Consider the following 9,305-nt stretch of genomic DNA (forward strand, 5'->3'; position numbering starts at 1 on the left):
CCAGGCTGCTGTTACGGGTTTGGTTGAAGGGGAATGACTGGAGTGAAAAACGTGGCACTTGCTGTTTTAATTATAAAGAAACTTGATGGCAGGGCAGCACCAGAGCGCCCGCTTGATCTGCTGGTTCCGTTCTGTCCCACGGCTGTCAGCGTGCGCTGATTCCAACATAAAAAGCAGAAGCTCTAAAAGACGGGTATTTTAGAGACACTCCTTTTATTGACTGCCATTCCGTTTAAAGCATCCACACATCTGGTAGCAAGCGACTATCTTGTGTGATGCCATCCATACAGCTCTTTCTGCTCGTTGCCTATGGTGGGTGCTTCCACAATAACCTTTGTTCTGGGGGAATGGGTGTTCAGCCATTCACTTCCGGAGAAAGGGTTAGGGACAGAGCGCCTGGCGCCTGGCTGTGGGTTCAGCTCCTGGCAGCCTAGTTAAATGGATCTCGAACCCTTTTTTCTTGGAGCAAAGTTACCCAGGAGCAGAGAAAATAAGGGAGCCAGAGGGTCTGCGTCTGAATACACCTGTTTCGCGGGGGGTGGTGTGTGTGGGGGGCCCAGTCCCATTGTAAAAGACCTGCTTTCGTTACAGAAGGTCCCAGGCCCTAGCAGGGTCGGTGGAGGGAAAGAGAGTGGTCTGCCAGGACCTTGGTGGGAGCTGGCTTAGAGGTGAGGGGTATGATGTCCTTGGCATTAGTGGGCAGTCCTGATCTCAGTTTCTAAGCTATTGTCCTCATGCTAGAGAGTGGCTGTAGGTGGAGCAAATGGTACAGTTTTTGCCTTGAACAGCAGGCCCAGCTGCAGAGGGGACGGGCGAGAAAGCATGTTGAATTACATTTAGGGCTGCCACTTAATGGAAGAAAGCTTAGTCCATTAATCAGGAGTTGTTGAACAGATAAATCTGCATGTATTTGCTTACTAGTAAGATGATTTCGAGGGGGGGAGAGGAATAACATCTTTGTTCCGGCACCATCCACATCTTAGCTAGCGCCTCCTGGGCATTAGATGTTGGAATGCCTCTTCTAAAATGGAGGAATGCCTCTTCTAAGATGGAGGAATGCCTCTTCTAAGAGGGTGCCTTCCACCTGCAATTCTTTTAACGCACTTGTTAAATCTTTAAAAATTAAGATGTCTGCTTCAGCAGAGGCACCTCTTCAGTTGATCAAAGGTCTCATATTGCTCTGGATAATTTGTCAAGCGGACACTGCAGCTTAATTTAAAACATGTGGAATGCGCAGTGTGGCTCCAGTACTACCCATCCCAGGTTATTTTCCGTGCTTCTGCTCTTGGGCTTTGCCGCGGTTTCAAGGCATGCCAATTAAAAAGGAGATGAAATTACCCATCCCACTTTAAGTGAACCTCACCGAGGTCGAGAGGGTAGTGTGCCATTTCCTGCAGCGAGAATTGGTGCCGCTCTAGCAAGAGGGGTAGGGTGGTGGGGAAGTGGCTGGAACATGACTGCCCTTTCTGAACAAGGCCAACCGGTTGTTGCTGAGTTAGTACTGAAGCTTGGGGCCTCCCGATAAAATCAATGGGCAGTAGATACAGGACAAAGGGTAATGCTCTTATACTCAACAAGTAATTAAACTGGAATTGGCTGCCAGTGGAGGTAGGGTTGGTCATAAGCACCGATGGCTCCACATTCATGGAGGAGATGTCTGTCACAGGCTACTAACCATGGCAATTAAAGGGACTCTCCATATAAAGGGGCAGGAAATCTCTGAATACGAGCATTAGAAGAGGCCGTGTCTGGGGAAGGACGTGGCCTATATATGCTGGAAACTGGTTGAAGCCACTGTGTGAAGCAGAAGAGTTAGCCGTGTTAGTCTATAGTTGCAAAATAGTGAAGAGTCCAGTAGCACCTTTAAGACTAACCAACTTTATTGTAGCTTTCGAGAACCACAGCTCTCTTCGTCAGATGCACGGAGGCTTGACTCACTGGACCACCAGCCTCATCCAGTGTATGGTGGGGGGGGCTGGAATGTGTTGCCAGCGTTTTCTATTCACTTTCCATGCTAAAAGCACTGGCTGCACAGCCTTGGGCTTATCCCATAATTTCAAACAAGAAAGCCTGAGTAAAGGTAGTCCCCTGTGCAAGCACCGAGTCATTACTGACCCATGGGGGGACGTCGCATCACAATGTGTTCTTGGCAGACTTTTTTTCCTTATGGGGTGATTTGCCATTGCCCTCCCCAGTCATCTACACTTGAAGAGCCCTGTGGTGCAGAGTGGTAAGCTGCAGTACTGCGGCCCAAGCTCTGCTCATGACCTGAGTTTGATCCTGGCGGAGACCGGGTTCAGGTAGCCGGCTCAAGGTTGACTCAACCTTCTATCCTTCTGAGGTTGATAAAACGAGTACCCAGTGTAACAAAAAAGTCTGCCAAGAAAACATTGTCATGCGATGTCCCCCCCGCCCCCATGGGTCAGTAATGACTCGGTGCTTGCACCTTTACCTTTTTCTTTTTCGCCGGGATTCTACAGGTTTTTACACACGCTTCTCCCTTTAATTGCCGCTCAATATTTTATCCAGAGCATTTTCCGTCATCAACAGGCTCGTTTGCAAGCCTCCTCCCTTTCTGTGAATTTATTAGATTATATTTATCTGCACAGTCAAGCCTTCCCCCGAGCCCATAGCTGTGGGTGGCCACGTGGCTGTTCCTGTTATTCACTAGGGGCTGGCTGTTCATATTCCTATGAATATTCCCCCCCACCCCTGCCCAGCACCTTTCTCTTGACCCTTCTCTGCTTAGCCACAGTCTGGGCTGCATTTTTTGCATCGAGGCAGAAATTGAACCACAGTTAATTTTTGATTTAGCGCAACAGCCAATACTCTGTTCCGGGAGCAAGGACCACACGGAGTGGGGTGTGTGTGTGTGTCAGAGCATGCCCAGGAATTAGGGTTGCCAGCTCCACGGTGGGAAATTCCTGGAGATTTGGGGGGGCGGAGCCTGGAGAGGGTGGAGTTTGGGGAGGAAATGGAGCTCAGCAGGAAATATTGCCATAGAATTCACCCTCCGAAGTAGCCCTTTTCTCCAGGGAAACTGATCTTTGTGGCCTGGAGATTAGTTGAAATTCCGGGAGATCTCCAGCCACCACCTGGAGGCTGGTAACCCTACCTGGAATTATAGCACATTAGAAGCATCACGAATGAAGAGGGGGGAGAGAAAGCAACAGGCAGGGAAAAAACTGCTTGTGACAAGAGGGGAAATAAGCGTGTGGAGAAGGAGAAGCCAGAAAAAAGAGGCCCTGGCTGCTTAAGCTTCAAGAACAGAAGTCTGGGAGACTTCAAAGTTGTTTTTTTATTTATAAGAGGAGCCCTGCATACATTTGGGGCTGCAGGCACTGTAGCCCGTCTCCATTCCCTCTCCCGCTTTGTCCTCCATACTTTTCCCGTGCTGCTCTTGTACACAACCTCCTCACATTGTTTACCCACCGCTGCCGCTGCTTTCGGGCATAGCGCAGGCTTTGCAGCCACAAGGCCCTGGTGAAATCCATGCTTTAAGACCTTCGCTTGTCTGTGAAACAAGAGCTAGGAGCAACAGAACTCGCTGGACTCTGTCCAAGGCGTTAAGAAACCCACGGGCAGGCCTGGAAAATGTGGAGATAGAGGTCCGACAGCGTGCAAGGCAGCTTTCCGTGTTCATATACCCCAAGAAAGAGAAATTTGGGGCAGCTGGCAGATCAGGATTCTCATATTACAGGAAATGCTCCATGTGTGTTTGGCACCTGGCCCGAGGAGGTCAGGCTGGCTGCCACAGTCCTGGCATTTCACAAACCAAGTAAAACAAAATTTGAGCATTTTTATGAAGGAATTCGGGTTACAGCAGATCGTGCCAGGAAAAAACACTGCGTTTCTACTGATGTAATTACCCATGCCTTCCATTGTAGAGCATGCTGTGTTTCATACTTACGCTTTGTTCGGAGGACAGCTCAGTGTCAAACTTCTGCAGCTCCTAGCCCTATTGCATTGCTTATTAGACGTCGCATCCTATTAATTGCATTGATTTACACTGTGTGATCCGCCTTGAGTCTTGTTGAGAAAGGCGGGCTACAAAGAATGTAAATAAATATCCAATCTGAATTTTTAAGAGCCAGGGCAGCAAGCAGCCTGAGATGCGACCATGCAGGCCTGTCACAGTCCTCCAACCAAATGCATCAAAATTTGTGGTAGGGTATGAGCTTCTGTGAGTCACACTGTACCACAATTTTTGTTAAGCTTCAGAAGTGCAATTGGACTCTTTCCTGCTGCTACAGACAGGCTAACACGGCTACCCATCTTGATCACTCAAATGTACGCCTGACTTTCTGTATCGATTCTGCGACTCCATTCTTGCAATACAACGAACATAGATTTAAATGATAGTGTTGCCCCGTCAACATTTTATAATTTAACATTTTAGCATTTAAAATCCAGTTCTGTGACACCGTTGCGCGCCTGCCCATCCTGAAACCTGGACTGCTGTTCGATGCTAATTCAGTGAAATGAATTAGCACTGAACCCATCCAGCCTCTCCCCAAACAGCTGGGGACCCAGCCAGGTGAGGGCGGAAAAGGTATGGGGAAGGTGCAGAAGTGATTGTATCTCCAGGCGCAGCAGCTGAGTTCTAGGAGAGGGAGAGAAACCCACCTGGATGAATAAAACGGATTTGAGCATTGTTTCAAACCCAGCGGAGGTCTCCTCGCTGCTGCAGAAATAGCCCGCGGCAGGCAGGGATGCTACTCAGCTGGCTTCTTTGGGAAGGTTTTTTTTTCCCTGTTGGGGCTTTTTGCCAAGAGACTTTTGTTGCCGTTTCAATGCCAATTTAACTGCAAGGTGGGCTCCTTCAAGAAGACATCTGCGGAGGACGAGGAGCGGCATCCGATGTCCTTCAGCAAATGAGAGCCCCTCAAAGAGATTATGGGACATCTATGTGTGCTTAAGGTTGTTGTTTTGTACTGTGTTCGTTTGTTCATACCCTACCTCCTCAGGGTAAACTCTTACAACAGCTAGTTCCTCAGGACCCCCTCTGCAGCGACACCTTTCCCCTTCTTCTAGTTTCTCCCCTGTACAATGTCTGTGAAGTCTTTGACCTAAACCTTTAGGCCTGAAATACATATTTGCTCCGATTGAGACTTGTTTTGTACACGTTTCTCCCATCCTTTTTTCAAAGAGCTCAGAGCAGTCTATGTGGCTTTCTCTTCCCCGTTTGGTCCTCACAACAACCCTGTGAGGTGGGTTAGGTGGAGAGAGGGAGAGAAACTGGCCCAAGGTCACAGAGTTTCATGGCCAAGTGAGGATTTGAAACTAGTCTTCCAGACTGATGACAATCAGACTCATATGCCTTGTTAAACATCGTCTCCATCTTTCTGGTCTCCTGTATCAACATTTAAATTATAAGTTCAAGTGGGTTACCATTTACATGTGTAGTAGTAGAACAAAAGTCAAGAGCAGTTAGTACCTTAAAAACCAACAAAATGTACCAGGATATAAGCATGCTTAAGTGGTTGGGCTGTGAATCACCACTACGCTGGTTTGAATCTCACTACTGCCATGAGTGTAGCAGGTGGCCTTGGGTCCTTTTAGCACCAGCTTCCCAGTTGTGCAGGGGCGGGGTGGGGGGAATAATAACCACACTGACTTTGTTCACCGCTTTGAGTGGGACTCTAATCTCTCTAGAAGCTTTTGTGAGTCAAAGCTCACTTCATCAGATACAAATGAGAATGATGATCCATCAGCACTTATTTCCAGGACAGGGGTGGAGGGAGGGGTGTTACCAAGATGTGCCAGTTGGAATCTGGATGCATAAGTACAATGCAAAATGGAATCAGCTTGATTAGACCTTGGAGCTATGCATGGGGGGGTGGGAATGCAGAGAATTAGCATCTGTAACGAGATAAGAATCCCATCTCTCTCTTCAACTGGAGGGAGTCCCTTGTCCTGAACTAGTTGATGAATTCAGGTTCAGCAATTTCACATTGTACTCCTCTTTTGAAGCTTCTCAGTAGCAGAACTATCACTCTTAGGTCACCACCAAAGGAATGTCCTAGAAGAATGTCCTGCAATGTAAACGGCAAGTCCCCCCCCCAAAAAAACCTTTCCCCCTCTTTTTTGTTGATGCTGTTCTTTAAAGTAACAGGTGTGCTGGTAGGGTGCTATAAATTTTTTAAAAAAATTCACTACAGCCACGTAGCAGCTTTTAAAAGCAGGGTACCATTGGAGCCAAGACTCAGAATTGCTCGTCCTAGAGTTGCCACTTTTATTTGTCTGGAAGGGCTCCTGTGCCCTTAACAGAAACCCAGCAGGAGCACCTTTGATGGAGATGTATCTGTTGAATGTGCATGTGAGATATACAGGAGCACAGTCAGAAAAAACTGGCAGTCCCAGTTACTATTATTATTATTAATAACCAAGTTGCCCAGTAACAACAACAACGTTCGATTTATATACCGCCCTTCAGGACAACTTAATGCCCACTCAGAGTGGTTTATAAAGTATGTCATTATTATCCCCACAACAAAACACCCCGTGAGGTTGGTGGGACAGGGAGCCGTGACTAGCCCAAGGTCACCCAGAGGGCTTCAAGTGGAGGAGTGGGGAATCAAACCCGGTTCTCCATATTAGAGTCCTGCGCTCTTAACCACTACACCAAACTGCCAATTAAGCCTTCCCTTTTCATATGGGAAGCAAGGTTGCCGGTTTTTACTGTCCCCCTGCTCATGTGTTTACAGCAGTTCAATCGATAATTTTCTCTCCCAGGCTGTGGAAAGCTTTGCAGATTTATGCTGTACAAGAGCAAGCTGGAATTTTGTTCTTGGTCAGTTGGCCATCCTAGCAGAGGGCAGCGCTCTCTCTTCTCTCCATCCATTTGCCCAGATTAGGAAGTGGAGTCTACAACCACAGTCAAATCATTTTTATTTCCAACATGAGTTCTTTATACAACAGTCCCCTGGGGAGGGGTAAAAATGGGAGCCCATCAGGTTTTTAAAAAAGAGAGCAAGGAAATCAGGGGCAAAAGAATGAACAGTTCTGAGAAGTGAAGGTGAAGGATCCATTCGCTGCCACCAAACTCCCTAAGACTAGACCCTCCTATGAAAAGCCCCTGTCTGTCTCAGTTTTGGCACTCGCACCAGAATGGATTCAGACAACCAAAGTTCCTCTTATGAGCAATGACTTGTGCAGTCACCAAGAAAAAACAAACAGAAGCAGGTTGTCAGAGCTTATTGCGAAAATTTGATCTACTGCCCCAGAAAACGTTGTCACATTTATTACCAGCTCCTGAGCTTCTTAGCTATCGATCATACTTCTCTCCACCCTGTGAAAAGTTATACCTGCTGATGGCTGCAAATCAACTTGATATTTAAAGTGAGGGAGCTAGCTGAGCGGTGCTTTCTTACTTTCCTGGTCAGTTGGCGACTCAAGCCCCAGAATTTTATGTTCAGTGCTTTATATCAGACCAATGCCTCTGTGTATAAGCGGAGTACTTTAACCTGCATAAAGCCTTCTTTCTTCTCCCACCCACAAATATATATCTGAGATTCGAATCAAGGTGGAGTGTGGCATCTCCATTTTGAGTAACGGCACTGAAAGTGCTAACATACAATGGCTCTGTGACGACTGATATTTTTTTCTTGGTAGGGCTGAGGGGAGGAGAGAGAAAAAAAGACAGAAAGTATAATTCTCTTCAATTAATCCACCCGAAGTCTAAGTTTTAGAGGTAGGATTACCACATTCGGGCCCCAAAGCAGAGAAAGTTAGGCGTGATGAAATCTTACTCATTTAAATATTTATTCAATAGAACTTAAGCATGATTTAACTTTCTGTGGATTGGGGGCCTTGGCATTTTTATTTTTGGTAAAAACACAGTTCTAAGGAATCTTATATGCAGGGCCCTTTGGTTAAAGATATTATTAAAAACATATTTAGATCTATAATCCCTTTGGGACAAACTAAGACTTTAATTCAGATTTAAAAAAGCAAATTGATTTTTGATTCAAGATGTCATGCTGGCAGTTCACTTAGATGGCTTTGAGAAAAGATGAGACAAATTCATGAAGGAGGGAAGAGCTCTGTCCATGACCAAGGCATAATGACTAAATGGAACTTCCCAGTTCAGAAGCAGTCTACCCCCCAGTACCATATGTTGGGGACAGCAGAAAACATACAGCTATTGTTTTAATGTCTTGTGACCTTCTAGGAGGTATCAGACAGGGTTTCCAGGTGCTTGCTGGTGGTGGGCAAACTCCCAGGGGTTTGCCACCTTGCCTGCCAACCCGCCAATGGTCCGTGGGAAGTGGCAAGCTTCTGGAAGTGGGCAGGGTGTGCTCCCGGGCGGTGCGGAGCGCTCCCATGGGCTGCTGTGCAGCGCAACAGCGCTCCACAGTGGCCTGATCTGGGCCCGAATCAGCCCCAATCCGGACCCGGATCGCCCCCAATTCGGCCCCCTGTGGAGCACAGGAGTGCTCCCAGGGCAACAGGTAGCCTGCATAATGATATCACTTCCTGAAAGTGACATCATCACGCATTCTGGGAGCGTTCACGCCCTTTGTGCACACGCAAGGAAGCATTTAAGATAAATCCCAGGCCAACAACTTCCTGCCTGAGGGGTAAGGGGACCTGGCAACCCTACGAGCTATCATTTACACAGAGCTGAACTAGATGAATTTTTACCCTAATCCAAGAAGCAATTCTTAATATTCTTATTTTGAATTGACTGATGTTTGGGCTTTTGTTTATAAATAAATGTAGTAACCCCAACTCCTACAAAAAGAGACAAGACCAAATCTTCTTGCCTCTCCCTCCTGCCCGAAATGGGGTTTTGCAGAAAGCTAGGCCTCGGCGTTGCCATGACAACACAGTGCCTCCATCACTTCCCAGCTCTGCATCTCTCTCTCCATCTACCACCATTCAGCAACTCAATACAAAAAAAAGAATCATTTCCTATGATTTCTTTTTGAGGAAGGGAAGATAGGTAACTTTTCTAACCCTCCCCCCATGTCCTTCCCCCCCCCCCAGCCTTTATGCCTCTTACAAAATGGCCGCCCTCCCCCAAATTAAGGTTCTTTTTCATGGCCTTTTAAAAAAAAGAATGGGCTAGGACAGGGAATATCACTATACTTACAAAAAGGGCCAGCTGTATCCTGAGGACTACCCCAGTGGGGCAAGGGGTAGGGAAAGGGAAGGATGTTGTGGGGGGAGCGCTGTGCAGGCCCTGCTCCCCAGATTAAAAAAAAAAAAAACAGCACAGGAGAAGAAGAAAAGATCCCTTCCTGTCAGCAATGTGTTCCCCTTGAAACTGAAAGTAAGTATGTTGGAGAAAACCTAGCTCC

The sequence above is a fragment of the Eublepharis macularius genome, chromosome 1, assembly GCF_028583425.1.
Source record: "Eublepharis macularius isolate TG4126 chromosome 1, MPM_Emac_v1.0, whole genome shotgun sequence".
NCBI lineage: Eukaryota > Metazoa > Chordata > Lepidosauria > Squamata > Eublepharidae > Eublepharis > Eublepharis macularius.